The following is a 16,512-nucleotide window of genomic DNA, read 5'->3' as shown; positions in this document are numbered from 1 at the left end:
ATTTGAATGTATTGATCTTAAAATGCTATGTTCTTAAATATGGTTAAAAATGTCATTTCAAACTTCCCATGAACTTCATGAGTGTCCAAGGAAACAAAAGAAAAAAATCTCTCTGTTCAGCTTTCCTCATCTTTCTGACCAAAGGGATTGGAGAAAGAAACATTGGATTCGTTTCTCTCTGATTGCTTACTTTTTGGCTATGGAGCCCTTTTTAAGGGATGCAATGTTCTTGGATCGGACAGATTTGGTTGGGAAAGCAGAAGCCACTCAAGATATAGTTAGTGGAAAGAAAATTAATATCAAGAATTTGAGCTAGATAACTATTGGAAGAGCTGCAAAAGCAAGGATCTGAAAAGGCTCTTTCAGGAGATCTATAAGTATAGGATTTCATGGAAGCCCCCAACAATGATTTTAGTTGCCAGTAGAGATGAAATAGGACCACAGTGAAATGCCCATAACATAAGTGAGCCACATTTCATCTATTTTCCTCTCCAGATCTTTTCTTCATCTCCCCTTCCCTGCTTTCTGTCCCAGGACGCCGACTTGAATGGACTGCACTGGAGGTCCTCCTTGTCCTCCCGTTTCCAGTGGGATTTGGCCCATGAAGAGTACCAGTAGATTAGGGGTGGGGAGAAGAGTGACATTAGGAGAATTATTCTCCTGCCTCCCTTCTTTCAAGCTTACTTCAGAAAGTCTGTGTCCTATGGCTACAGGTCCTTTCTCCCAACATCCTCTTTTCAGGTTGTGGTAACTATTCCCTTTTCTCATCCTTTAAGGCTGAGGGATGATAAGAGCTCTTATTTGCCCCAGGATCCTGCACCAGCCCTTATAATTCCACTATGTCTTGCAACATCTTTGTAAATACTCCTTTAGTAGATAAACACTCCTTGAGCTATTCTACCATGAGCATACCAACTGCTTCCTGGTGGGAACCTGGCTGATACGGTATTTCATACTATAAGTGGGCCCAAGAAATGTTCTTTAAAGATGGGTGTCAGGATTTGGGTGATTCACATTTGAAGGAGCTCAGGGATAACCTCCTGGCCAGGATAAAAGGGACATGAGTAATCTATGGCATGTGGTAGAATCTCCCTTCCTCACATTGTCATTTTCCTCTTTGGGCCTCAGCAAGCGTAAATGGGAATTAGGAGCCATAAACATATAAATAAGAACATGGGATTGGAAGGCCCCATGGCAACTTGGAATGCCTTCCTCCTCTCCTGAGGTTGTATATCTGGAAGTATGCCTGCAGAGTTTCAGCCCCAAATTAAATGCTCAGTCCCCGCAGATCTCTCACCCTAAAACAGGGACACTGGTGGAAAGAAGTGGGACCATGAGATCTGGGTCGAAGACACTTGGGAAAATACAGGCTGAGACTGAGATCTTTAATCTCCATCTTCCCCTGAAATTCCCAGGCATACTGGAGGAAGGGCCTTCTCTTTCCTTCAGTCCTCCTCTGAACTAAAGTTACCATATCGCAGGCAGTTGCCTCAGGAGCTAATACTGATTTATCCCCCCAGGGCCCTCGCTGACTACTCACTGCCTTTGATCTGCCTTAATAATTAAATACCAACAAAGCCCTAAGAAGCAAAATTATCAACAATGGCTAAGTAAAATATTTCAAAATATTTGATAAAATAAAATAAAGATAAATATGTGCTTTATGACTACACTATCTTTGGGTTTTCAAAATGGTCATTGGGTAACACAATGCTTCCCCTTTCACCCTGTAAAAGAAAGGACCATAAAAGTAATCAGGCTTGCCTAAAAATTCTACAAATATTAACTAATTCAAAGCTGTTTTGAAAGGTTTTGTCTACCATACTTAATATATATTTAAAAAACTGATAATTCAAAGAAAGCTTGACTTTTTAGTAAATATGTGGATGTAAATGATCTTTTAATGATTGAATATTTTTCAAATTAAAAAATAAAACATATTCCTATTTCAGCTCAAAGATAGGTATATAACAGTCACCAAAGCAATTTGTTTCCAGGATTCTCACTTTAAAAACTTTTTTTTTCTCTCCTCTCTCCTCTCTCTCTCTCTCTGTCTCTCTTTGTTTTGCTGTTATTGTTCATTTAAAGTCTGAATAAACATTAGGGGTATGATTCAATAACATGAAAATCATCAGAAGCCTGTTATTTCAGTCTTTCTTTAGATTCAATAACCAAAACATATCCCCTTGACTAAGAGTGATACAGGAATAGAAAAACTTAAGGAAACCAGAGCTGATTTCGTTTTAAAATTCCAAATAAGCTTAATGGTTTCCCATATTATACAAATTCTTCTATTGACAAAATGCCTGAGTACTTTTTGGCCAGGTGTCAAACTATGAAATAATGTTGCTTTCTCCATTCACATGCAATTGCTCAGCATTGCAATGCTCTAAAGCTGGATAACTTCTTCTTTTTTTTTTTTTAATATATGAAATTTATTGTCAGATTGGTTTCCATACAACACCCAGTGCTCATCCCAAAAGGTGCCCTTCTCCATACCCATCACCCGCCCTCTCCTCCCTCCCACCCCCCATCAACCCTCAGTTTGTTCTCAGTTTTTAACAGTCTTTTATGCCTTGGCTCTCTCCCACTCTAACCTCTTTTTTTTTTTTTTTCTTCCCCTCCCCCATGGGTTCCTGTTAAGTTTCTCAGGATCCACATAAGAGTGAAACCATATGGTATCTGTCTGTCTCTGTATGGCTTATTTCACTTAGCATCACACTCTCCAGTTCCATCCACGTTGCTACAAAAGGCCATATTTCATTTTTTCTCATTGCCACGTAGTATTCCATTGTGTATATAAACCACAATTTCTTTACAGGAAGAAGAATCCCATGATTATTTAGCTTATCTCAGGGAACATTCCATACCTCGTACAGATTTCCTAGATTGAGACTCTCTTGGACAATTCTGATTTACTTATGTTTATGAATGTTTGATTCTTAAAAATTTTTTTCCAAGTAGGTTATTTTATCAGGCATGAATTTTTCTTAAAATTTAAGTGTCTCACAGAATTAAGTCAATTTAGGTAGCTAAATTAGTTGCTATTGCTCAGACCTGCCTTCTGGAGGAAAAAAAAGGTAGAAGACTATTTATACTTAAGGGGATATAAGATTTTATGTTAGTCCATTGCTTTGAAATGCTTGAGTTATTGAAATTTTGTGACTGCTACAGAAACCCTTAGAAAATGAATGACAAACTAAACAAATTGGAGCTTGTTTGCTATCATTTAAGGAGATTGTCATGATAAAGGAATGTACCAAAAAAGCTTCATGGTATGGCTTATAATAGCAAAATAAACATAAAATAAATTAAAAATATTTAATTAAAAAACTTAGAAAAAATAAATTAGCCTAGATTCTACTCTCTTAGAAGCTGAGGTGACCAATTATGCAGGAGACTCAAATGATACCTCTAGCTTTATCACCAATAGGTAAAACCGTATTTCCAAAATGCCTAGCTAAGCAGCCTTTGCATGATCTGAAACCTGGAGATCTGAGCTTCTGAAAAAGGCATCAGAAAAAAAAAAAAAACAAAACCTGCCCTTAAACCTCAACAGAAAAAAAACTTAAAGGTACTGTTAACAACTGGTACTGCAGTAAAATTCCAAGGTGTTGATCCTTGGGGTCACGTTTCTCAAATTGAAATATATACAGCAATTCCTTCCGACTACCGGACTTCCATTCCAGCAGGAGACCCTAAATTGATGATTTTTAGGAATTCTGAAGCTGCTGACTATATAAAGTGGACAACCTCTGCCCAAAATGACAAACTGCTGACTACAAAAGTTGGCAGTTTCTGCTCAAAACAATGGAACAAGATTAATTCTCTGATTTTTCAGCACTTCTTCCCTTTACCACCAATCTTGCTTATTGTTGTTTTTTGTCATTCTCTATTTACCAACTAAAAGTTCTCAATAGGACCATCATCTCTACCCTTTTACTTTTGATCCTTCTTTTCTGCCAATTAAGAAAGATCAGAAGTCTCAGGTGGTGTCTTTTTCTTACACTGTATCTACTGCTCTGATTTAACTGACTACTGACAAAATTTAATAGCCATGCTTTTAAACGCTTCAGAAGTAGATTCACTTTCACAGGTACCTCTTGGCACTTATGTTGACTTCATACATCACAAACTTCAGGCTAATAAAAATTAGACTTTGACTTCATGTCAACAAATGCTTCTGCTAATGTTATTACCATCCCATAAGTAAAATCTTATTCATCAGGAATGAGATCTATTTTAGGGCCATCCTTGTTACAGTAGTCAGTTAGTTTTCTTGAGAGATGCCACAAACTGTTTTCAGGAACTCTTTGTACTCCAGGAATTTGCCCATCTTGAGGGACAGAAATTGATTTACTTCTTATGTAAGATGATATTATTAATCTCAATACAGTCAGTGTCCCACTAGGTTACTACTTCTTACGTGGACATCAAGCTTACTCCCACCTGTCACATCCCAACTTATCCTGCGTTTTCAGGATAACTGTTTGAGATTTTCAGATTTTTATAATTGGCAACCTCCAATGGATTATGTTTCCCTGAAAGAAATACTCAGAACCTCTCCAAAGAAGCAAACACAGGCTACTTAGGAAAACTAGAGTGAATAACTGATTCTTTGTGCATATTGCAGGATAATACAATTGGAAAAATTATTCCAATGCTGGAAGACAAAATAAATGACACAAATTCTATCTGTAAGCCCAAAAAATCATTTTAAATCTAAATTTATTATCAGAGTTGTCATGGTTAATCACACAGGTCTTAATTTATACTTAGCTACCCAAAAGTGAAAAAATTATTCTATAGCAAACACTTTTTTTTGTTCCTATGATGTTATAATTCAAGTAGAGTTGTACATTACTAGTCTAAAGAAAAAACAAAAGCCACCTGCTTCTCTAAAACAAACTCAGATGGATTCTGGGAAATATTTTTATTACCTGGATTTTATAATTTTGCCCCTGATTTTGAGATTTTGTTTTTGGATTTTTTTGTTTGTTTTGTTTTGTTTGTTTGTGTTGTTGTTGTTGTTGTTTTGTTTGTTTTTACAAACAGAAATATTGTATTTAGCTATTTTTAGAGGGAAAAATGTTGCCCATATTGTAACTGAAGCTGGTGGGGTAAGCCATACCAAATCCAATTGTTTTGAGAAACAAGAATACATCATGAAGACATTTTAGCTTGATGTGGTGAGGATAGAAGCTAGATTGTAATGGTTTGAAGAGTCATTGGGGAGTTAGAAAGTGGAAAGCAAAGTCTAGACTGCTTTTTCAAAAACTGTTATTTTGAAGGAACGTGTCAAAGAGAAATCTAGACATGTGAGTTATGGAGATGGGAATGCCATCCAGTGCCCAGTTGTGGGGTTAGCCATCAATAAGAGAGAACCACATCTGGTAACACATGAGGAAAGAGGTCTGTCTAAAGGATGGGGATGGTATAGGCAGGTTGTGGGCAAGATAAATGGAACAAGAAGTAGGTACTTAGGACATCACTGTTTTGTCTGTGAATTAGGTATTGAGATTATCTGCTGAGACTGAAGGTAAAAGGAAAAGGATAGAAGGTTTAAAAAATAAATGGAAAACAGATGTTGAGGAATGGAAGAGGGAAGTGAGGCCACACGGAAGGTTTTTCTGAGGAGCCTCAAATGCCATCTTCTATTGGAAACTGGATTTGTAAGGGAACCAATGTGCAGGATTGTATATATCTCTCTAGTAGGACTCAGAAGTAGCTATTGTTTAGGAAGGGAGAAAGTGAGTTGGTGGATTGGTGCAGCTGAGATTATGTTTTATACACATGTGGTAAAATGACAAGGGAGGGGTAAGTCATCAATTAGACAAGAATGCATTTAAAGAGACGGGCCATTGGATCTGAGGTATCAAAGGCATGGACAGCTTGATGATTCATTTAGGGAACTGTACTATGTTTGTGAGGCCTCCAGCAGAAATTTCCAGTGAGCAAAAGAATGAAGATGTAACGTGAAGCAGAATAGAAATGTCCGGTAGACACTGAGACACCTGAAGAATTTGAATCTGCTATAAAAGTCAGCAGTGCAAACGTAGTGAAGGAAAGTGAAGGAAAGAAGGAAGAAAGTGAAGGAAAACAGTTGATGGGAGAGTGACATTTCAGTTAAGGGAAAGCAGTATTCAGTCATATGGTAAATTTTGGTCTATGAAATGTAAACATTGCAACTAATTTTTTAAAAAGGGAGAGCTCTAGAAATATGTTGTTTTGCCGATATTTTAAGTATCTTGCCCACACATTATGATTTTTAGAAAGTTAAATCATTTCCCTTAACTTCAGTTTCCTCATTTGTAAAGTGGTGGCAATAATGCCTGCCTTGAAAGATTTAGGAAGAGTTTAATTAATATGGTAGGAAAGTGTATATCATAATGACAAGCATAAAACCAATGTAAATTTGCCCTATATTTTCCATAATTAATACTCACATCATGTCGTTTAAGTATTTAAAAAAAGCAGTTGGTCCTAAATTAGAAAATAGCCAATATCATCTTTTCAATTTATCCCTATCAACAGAAACATAAATTTAAGAATAGGATAGTCGAATTGGAAAATTATGTAACTTAAAATGTCAGTGCCAACAGCAGGAATAATTTAGTTAAACGGGGTACTTGGGCTCTGCCTGAAGCACCAGGGAGTGAACCACCCCCGGAATCTCCACAACTTTCTCATATCTCCTTTACACCAGGCAAAGAAGTTGTGTGACTATGTGTGGGTGTTTAAATCAGAGCTCTGGAGGGCTTGGGTGTAACTGTCATGTTGCCAACTGATAACTTCCAAGGTACACATCTAGACTAGATCCCACTGTGGAACTGCTTGCCACACTTCTTCCCCTGGATATGGCTGTACGTATATTCGACATTGTCCAGAAATAAACTCAAACCCCAAACATGCTCTCAGTCTATACTTCCTACTGTTTTGGGGGACAATACCACACATTTAGATACCCCAAGCTAAAAATATCTCAATTTCAGTTTTGAATATTTTTTCCTCCCTCACCAAATACCCAATAATCTAAGATTTCCCAATTTTTTTCTCAGTCTGATTACTCACTTGTCATCCCTACCATGGGTCTCAGAATCTCTCACATGGACTGTTGCATATCTTTGCTACTCTAAGAGTCTCAACTTTAACCCATATCTGTGGCTGTATCTTTCTCCCTCGTCACCCATAAAACTTAAATGCAGGATCCTTATAAAGTTCCTGGTCCATGGCGAGTACTCAATAAACATTTGTTGAACTAAACAGAATTGAGGGAAAGTGGATAGTCTTTATCTGAGGAGACTCTGAGAGTTGCCATTGGAGATGAAAACTCATCTCGATAGGGTGCCCCCAGACTGTATTTTCTTTCCCCCTTTTTAATTGGAGTATAGTTCACACACAATGTTACATCAGTTTCAAGTGTACAACATAGTGATTGGACAACTCTATACATTATGCTATGCTCACCATAAGTGTAGCTGCCATCTGTCACCGTATAACACTATTACAATAGCATTGACCATATTCCCTATGCTTTACCTTTTATTCCCTTGACTTACTCCATAACTGTAAGTGTGAACCTCCCACTATCCTTTACCCATGTTTTTCATCCCCCACCCCCACCTGGTAGCCATCAGTTTGTTTCTCTTAGTGGTATATGATAAAATACAGGAAGAAACATATAAGGTAGAAGGAACTAATCAGTTTGCAAGCAGAAATTAGAGAAAATAGACAAGACCCAAGACTTGCTGGGTTGAAAAGTAAATCACCTCTCATCCCCTCTCTTCCAGCTGGTAAAAAATTCTCAATCAAATGAGGCCTGTGGATAAATACAAAATTGTGTGAGTGACTAGGCAACACTTTGCTAAAGGGTATTGCACAAGGGGATTGCTTGTGCAATCTGGAAGAGGGGGACATCTAAAAACTTTAAGAGTGTTCTCCCATTGCAGTCACCCACACAAACTAAATTCAAAATTTGGAAGTCATCAGCAGGTAGGTAGTACATTAAGCCAAAGAACCGAATGAGATGGGCAGACAAAAAATGGCAGTTCAATGAATAAGGGGAATCAACACAGTCAAAGAGTTACAGCAGTTTGGATTCTCTAATAAGCAAGAAAATAGAAGATGGCAATCAGTATTGGCTTGCCGTTGAGATTTCAGAGGTGCTACTCTAGTTATTAGTGATGACATGAGAGTATGTGGCAAAGGGGGAAGCAGAGGAAAAGATGAGCAGGTGTGAGGAGCCACAGTATGTGATGACTTCTTTGTGGTTGTTGACATCACCAGGAATGATAGTGGGCTTAGTGGTGGAGGGGAATCCCATGTTCTTCTTTTTTTATCCCTTGTTATATGAAGATCTGGGTGCTTTTATTTTTGTCTCTGTCTCTTCTAAATGTCTGAGATTCTACAGAGAAATAGAAGAGATTTTAAAAAACAAGTTCTTAAACTATGGCAACTCATGAGGATTATTTTGGAAGACAATAAGCCCAAAAGATATAGGCATGAGAGAGACCAGAGCTAAGGAAGTCAGGTGGCAGATCTCTCATTTCAAGTATGTCCCCCCTTCTAGAGTGAGCTCTTCTGGAGAAGGAGGAATCTGAAAGTGAATGCTTGGGACATATCAACAAATGATCTAATATATGAGACCATATTCTTTCTAATGGATACATTTATCCATTAGAAATATTAGCATATTCTCCAGAAAACAATGGTGAAAACTAAATGAGAGGTAAAATAAAGTATTGCATATTTAGCTCTTATTCTGTTGCTAGAAATAAGTTTTTCTGGAGTCACTGAAAATTCATATTCTCCACTGAAATCTTTTAAATTCAGCAGCAGAAACAGTTTGAGTAGGAATATGTCTCTAACATCATTTCATACTTAATATTATATAGGTATATGTCCATACTTTTTTCCACAGTCACTGCACCAATTTACATTCCCACTAACAGTGCATGAGGGTTCCTTTTTGTCAACACCCTCATCACTTGTTATTTCTTGTCTTTTTTATTCTAGCTATTCTGACCAGTACAAGGTGAAATCTCATTGTGGTCGATTTGCATTTTTCCGATGATTAGTGATGTTGAGCATCTTTTCCCTTGTCCGTTGGCATCTCTACGTCTTATTTGGAAAATGTCCTTTTAAGTCTTCTGCTCATTTTTAATTAGATTGGGGTTTTTTGGGGGGTTTCTTTTTGGTATTGAGTTGTATAAGTTCTTTATATATTTTTTTATATTATATTTTGGATATTAACCCCTTATCAGATATATCATTTGCAAATATCTTCTCCCATTTATTAGGTTGCCTTTCTGTTTTGTTGATGGTTTCCTTCACTGTTCAAAAGCTTTCTATTTTGGTGTAGTCCCAATAATTAATTTTTGCTTTTATTCCCCCTGCCTGAGGAGACATATCTAGAGAAATTTTGCTAAGGCTTATGTCAAAGAAATTATCGCCTGTTTTCTTCTATAAGTTTTATGGTATCAGATCTCACATTTAGGTCTTTGATCTATTTTATTTTTGTGTGTGATGTAAACCAGTGGTCTGGTTTCATTCTTTTGTATGTAGCTGTCCAGTTTTCCCAGAACCATTTATTGAAGAGACTGTGTTTTCCCCACTGTATATTCTTGCCTCCTTTGTCATAGATTTAATCAACCACATAAGTATGGGTTGTTTCTGGCTGTCTGTTCTGTTCTATTGATCAATGTGTCTATGTTTATGCCAGTACCATACTATTTTTATTATTTTAGGTTTTTTTGTAAACAGTATGGGAGCTCCTCAGAAAATTAAAAGTAGAAATACCATATGATCCAGTAATTCTACTACTCGGTATTTACCAAAAAAACAAAAACAAAAGCATTTCATTTGAAAAGACAAATTTTGTCTTGAAAAAACAAAAACAACAACAACAAAAACAAAACCATTTCATTTGAAAAGACATATGCACCCTTATGTTTATTGTGGCATTATTTATAATAGCCAAGATATGGAAGCAACCTGTGCCATTGACAGATGAATGGGGAAAAAAAGATGTGGTGTGAATCTATTTATCTATCTATCTATCTATCTATCTATCATCTCTCATCTATCTATCTATAGATAGATAAAAAAGAATGAGATCTTGTCATTGCACCATCGTGGATGGAGCTAGAGGGTATTATGCTAAGAGAGATAAGTGAGATAGCAAAAGACAAATAGCATACGATTTCACCTACATGTGGAATCTAAAAAACAAAACAAATAGAAAAAAACCAACAAACAGGAAGCAGAAACAAACCCATAAATAAAGAGAACTAACTGATGATTGACATAAGGGAAGGAGGTAAGGGGATGCGCAAAATGGGAGAAGGGGAGTGGGAAGTACACACTTCTAATTATGGAATGAATAAGTCAAGGGGATGAAAGATACAGCATAGGAAATATAGTTAATGGTATTGTAATAGTGTTGTATGGTGACAGACTGTAGCTATACGTGTGGTGAATATAGCAAAACGTAGACTCGTCAAATAACCATGTTGTATACCTGAAACTAATATAGCACTGTTTTTCAACTGTACTTCAATTAAAAAGTATATACATTATACGGGTCTACATTTTCATGCTGACTAGACCTAAGGAAAACGGTCCAACTTTTATTACTCAAGAAGATCAATTTTAACATCTCCAAATTTCAAATATTTCCACAGAATCACTCCATTTGTTGAAAAAATACAAAATGCTACTTAAAATGTTGTAATGCTTTCAAGTAAATTTGTACTTTAATAACCATAATAGTAACATACATATTTAATAGCAACATATGTATGTATATGTATGTAGGTATGTATGTATATATGTATGTAGGCATATACAAATATATATATATATATATATATACACACACATTTATATATATGTATATATACAAATATATATATAATATTAAAACCAATGTTTTTTTGTGGTTAGGACATTTAAGTTAAGATCTATTCTCCTAGAAAATTTCAAGTATAAAATATTGTTTACTATATTTACATTGCTGCAATTAGCTTTCCAGAACTTATTCATCTTGCATAACAGAAACTTTGTAGCAACATCTCCCCATTTCATTATGTGAGGTGATGGATATGTTAATTAGCTTGATTGTAGCTCTTGTTTCACAATGTATATGTGTGTCAAAATATCAAGTCATATATCTTACATCTATTCCACTTTTGTCACTTATACTAGACAAGGATGGGGGGGATTTAAAAAATATATCATATGTAGGCACTGCAGCATGAGGCCGTGGAAAGAGGTGCTAACTGGGTGTCCATGAACCCATGCTCTAATTCCAGCTCTCCTATTAGTCTATCCAAAGAAGATGTTAGAGGTATTAGATAAGATCAAGCAGCTGATCTACTCCCTCTTTTGACTCTACTCATCATAGTCTATTTGGGACTTTGGCAGGTGATCACCTAGGATATTCTTCTTGTTATTTTAGCAGTCATCTCTGTCTCCCAGCTATGTCTTTTTTATTTCAGTTTGGCTCCTTCTAGGATATTCAAACCTCATTCCTCAGCTAAGAGTTATATGTAAAGACATGACCTGTAACTTTAGATCAACAAAAGATCAGTTATGATTTTATTTTTCTATAACTGTAAGTTTTCAATATCATAATGAATATAAATCACTTTTTTCTTTGTTGACATCATGTGAATGAGAAGAATCCATGTAGCTATGGTAGCTATTTAAAACAAACAAACAAACAAACAAACAAACAAAAACTCCTCTAAGGACACCTGGGTGACTTAGTCGGCTAAGCAATTGACTTTGGTTCAGTCATGTTTTCACAGACTGTGGGTTCGAGCCCTGCACCAGGCTCTGTGCTGACAGCTCAGAGCCAGGAGCTGGCTTCAGATTCTGTGTCTTCCTCTCTCTTTGCCCCTCCCCTGCTCACACTCTCTCTCTCTCTCTCTCTCTCTCTCAAAGATAAATAAACATTAAAAAAAGTTTTAAAAATTAAAAAAAATCTTCTAAACCTCCATGGAAGATGCACATGGACAGTGCACAAAACTACTGTCTCCTCAGTTCTTTCTTCTTGCCTTTCTTCTTGACCTTCTGTCTTTTAAAACGTACCCCCAGTATTGTCCAATTTGCTTCGTAGTTTTGACTTTCAACAGAAGAAACCAACACAAGTTTTTGTATGGCCACGAACAATGAAGAGAGGTCATAAAAGAGGCACTCATTACCTTTCAGCGTAAGCATGGGGTGGGTTGTCATATGTGGAGAGAGTACATTGAAAAGGCTTAATGCTGTAGTTTCATGTGACACACTTTTGAGAACATGGGCCCCATCTTGCTCCATTGGCTGTAGGCAACCAAGGTAACGATGAGTGCTCAGTGGTGATTAGACCATGTAGTCCGTTAAGATAAAGATGAGCGCTCAGTGGTTCTTTCCCACCAGGCCCTCCACCTCCTCCCCTTTCCCTCTCTCTTTTTTTGTGTGTACTTTCTTCTCTTTTTTTTTTTTCATTGCTCAAGGTTTATTTGGTGTTTTACTTGGCATGACACTCTGATAGTTGGTTGCATTGCTTATACGTACATTTTTCTTTTTATGCTATATGGCAATGTTTGCTAGCTCCTCTGACACATATAGTTCATACAATAAAATCCTTTAGAGCAGTTTTGCACTATTGGATCACTCCCTTTTCCTTCTCCACAAATGTCTATCTTATACTAGCATTTTAGAGATTTTTAGAGGAGGAGTGCTGGGGAAAAACTTGCTGAATAACAACCTACTTTAGCTTCTGCTTGAAATTTCACTATTAGAAAGTCATTCTTCCATGTTAGGCAATTTTTATCCGGGTTATTTCTTTAAACTAACTTGGGGTGCCTGGGTGGCTCAGTCAGCTGAGCGACAGACTTCGGCTCAGGTCATGATCTCACGGTTTGTGGGTCGAGCCCTGCGTCAGTCTCTGTGCTGACAGCTCAGAGCCTACAGCCTGTTTCTGATTCTGTGTCTCCCTCTCTCTCTGCCCCTCCCCCACTCATGCTTTGTCTCTCTCTGTCTCAGAAATAAGTAAAAACATTAAACTAACTTGACAGAACATTATGCATTGTCATAAGAAAACAATTTAAATTAGCTAAGCTACTGCCATGCTGCAAGTGACAACAAATGTTTTCTCTGGCAATAAGAGAATTAAAATTGTAATTAACTCTGCACTAATGGATTACAGTTCCTTTCTTGAGATAGCCCCAGGAGATAACTTTTTTTTCCCTATATGATTGTGAATATTTCTCATAATGTTAAATTTCTGTTGCTTTCAGAGGTGCCGGGGTGGCTCAGTCGGTTAAGTGTCTGACTTTGGCTCAGGTTATGATCTCACGGTTTGTGAGTTTGAACCCCATGTCCGTCTCTGTGCTGAAAGCTCAGAGCCTGGAGTCTGCTTCAGATTCTTTATTTCCCTCTCTCTCTGCCCTTCCCCTGCTTCTCTCCCTACTCTCTATCTCTCTCAAAAATAAACATTAACTTTTTATTTTTATTTTTTTGCTTTCAAATAAATCAATATTTAGATTTTGGAGGGCCTATTTACCTGGTTTTCTGACTAACTTCAAGAAGACATGAAATACATTATACTACTGACCCTTGAAGAACAGGGTTTGAAATACATTTATACATGGATTCATTTTTAAAAGAATTAAGCACAGTACTCTAAATGTATTTTCTCTTCCTTATGATTTCCTTTTCTTTAGCTTATTTTATTATAAGAATGCTGTATATAATAGATATAACATACAAAGTATTTGTTAATCAACTTGATTGGCAAGGCTTCCAGCCAGCAGTTGTCTAGTAGTAGTTAAATTTGGGGGGAGTCGAAAGTTACATATGGAGATTTGCAGCTAAGCGGCAGCCTAAGGAGAAGGAGAAGGGGGTTAAGTAGGAGGTCTCTGTACCGTGGCCCGTACAAAGCAAACTGCCTCAAATCCACCAGTGATAAAGCACCCAGGAAGCAACTGGCTACAAAAGCCACTCACAAGAGTGCTCCCTCTACCGGAGGGGTAAAGAAACCTCATCGTTACAGACCTAGTACTGTGGCACTCTGAAATTAGACATCATCAGATTCACAAACTTCCTTTCCAGCGTCGGATGCGAGAAATTTCTCAGGACTTCAAAACAGATCTGTGCTCTTAGACTGAAGCTACTGGTGTTTTGCAGAAGGCAAACGAAGCCTATCTGGTGGGCCTTTTTGAAGACACCAACCTGTGTGCTACCCACGCCAAACACAGAACAATTGTGCCAAAAGACATCCAGCTAGCACACCGCATACGTGGAGAATATGATTAAGAATCCAGTATGGTGAAAAACCTTTCATTCCTTAAAAAAAATTTATTGGGGTGCCTGGGTGGCTCAGTCAGTTAAACGTCTGACTTTGACTCAGGTCATGATCTCGTGGTTGGAAGGTCCGAGCCCACACCTGGCTCTATGGTGACAGCTCAGAGTCTGGAGCCTGATTCAGATTCTGTGTCTCCCTCTCTCTTCCCCTCCCCATTTTGCACTCTATCTCTCTCCCTATAAAAGAAATAATACACATTAATTTTTTTTTTTAATTTTGTCTTCTTTCTGTTATTGATAGTTCTGAATGTTAGGTATTTTTTTTCCATAGTGTCAAAAGATAACTAAGTATATGACTGCAAGTAGAAAAATAGGGGACAGAAGTCAGGTATTGACAGTTTTTATATTTTCATGTGTGTGCGAATGTTTAATATAAATGTGGGGCCATAAAGCATTAATGTATGCCAAAATGTATCAGTAAGCAAATTTTAGTAGTTTGACTTTATCACAATTATAAACAAACCTGTTACATTTTTCTGGACAATGCAAGCATTTGGATTTTTTAGAACAAGTAAATTTCTTCTTGATAGCAACTAAATGGTGTTTGTAGCATTTTTATCATTCAATAGATTCCATCCATTCACTATACTTTCCTGAGTTCTCCTACATGCAATTATGTGTTTTTAATGTTGTCTGTCTTCTGTGCTGTTCCTGTAAGTTTGCTATTAAAATATATTAAACTATAAAAAATAGATTATACATGGATTTTCAACTATGTAGCGGGGGTTGGCACCCCTAACCCCAATGTTGTTCAAAGGTCAACTATATTTGTTTTACAATCAGAACTGCATGTTCTACTGTATAATCAGAATGGATCAAACATAACTATGGCAGCCATCACCAATACACAGCATTTGTAAAAATTAGAAAAAGAAAGGTTCCTTTTTATGCTATCTTTTTATGATCATTTATATGTGTAAATACATATATGGCTTCATTGTATTATTTATTTATTTCCTTATAATTCTCCAGACTACAAGCCACTCAAGAACAGGAGCCATGTTTGTTTTGTTCATTGTTTTGTTTTGTTCGGTGTATGTCCAGCGCTGTAATTAAAGGAGACAATGATATAAATCCAACAATTCTATGTGTATATATATATATATATATATACACATACATACATATATACATACACACATATTATATATGTGCAATACATATGTACACAATATTATATGCATACTATATGGATATATAACCAAAAACAAGAACAAATATTGGTTTGCTTGTTTCAACTACACGATTTTTAGGAGTGTGGGTGGAGAGAGGGTAAAAGGTGTGGCCATAGGTAGGAAGTAGTTCATAGCTAGGAATAAACATCGTTTAATGAAATTCATGGTTATTTCCCAAATCTCACTGTAAGCAATAGTTTTAGCATACTTTATCCCTAAATCTCTATTTAGAATATTTTTTAAATGCCATATTTTCTAAATATTTCCATATTTTCTCTTAGAGCTAGGGATGATTAGTTTACATGTACTAATCAGGAGAAGGAAACAAGAACAAATAACCCTCTGTGTACAACATATAGTAGATTATCATCCCCTTAGTAAACATTAGCCAGGCAGAGAGGAAAGTGCATAGGCTTTACAGTCAGGCAGATTCAGATTTAGACGCAGGCTAGAACACACTTTCTACAAGAAAGCCTTGGTCAAATCATTCTGACCTTCAGTTTCCTCTTTGGAACAAAAAGGGATGATAAAACCTACCTCAATGGATGGTGTGGGGATTAAATGGGATGAACTAGGGAAAGCACCCAGCATAATTCATAACATATGGTAGAAGGTCATAATTTTCCCTTTTGTTTTTCTCACCCTTGTCAAGGAGGAAGTGCTTTTCTAAATAGATTTGATTATATCGTTCATCACTTTCCGGTTAAATCTTTGAACACAGAAGGTCAGTATATTTAGCAGCTTACAAAAAATTCTATTAAGGTATCACTCTGTTGTAATTGTTCACTTGAGGACTGGTTATGAATCTACAGTCTGAACATCTCCAAGACAATTCTATGTCCATTCATCTCTACATCCCACTAGCTTTGTGCCTGGCATGTGGTGGGCACTTGATAAATGCTCCTTAAGCAAATATAGAGAACATAGAGTATATGAAAGGACGGAACTGCCATCATTTTAAAATTCATGAAGGTTCACTAGACAATGG

General features: G+C 36.7%; 1 pseudogene; it reads left to right on the top strand.

The window, feature by feature from the left end:
* LOC115513024 overlaps positions 1-14,301 on the top strand; it is a 61,504-nt pseudogene extending 47,203 nt beyond the window's left edge.
* Positions 14,302-16,512: the final 2,211 nt, after the last annotated feature.

Source organism: Lynx canadensis, chromosome B1 (genome assembly GCF_007474595.2).
Source record: "Lynx canadensis isolate LIC74 chromosome B1, mLynCan4.pri.v2, whole genome shotgun sequence".
Classification (NCBI taxonomy): Eukaryota; Metazoa; Chordata; class Mammalia; order Carnivora; family Felidae; genus Lynx; species Lynx canadensis.
This window is presented reverse-complemented; position numbering and strand designations above follow the sequence as displayed.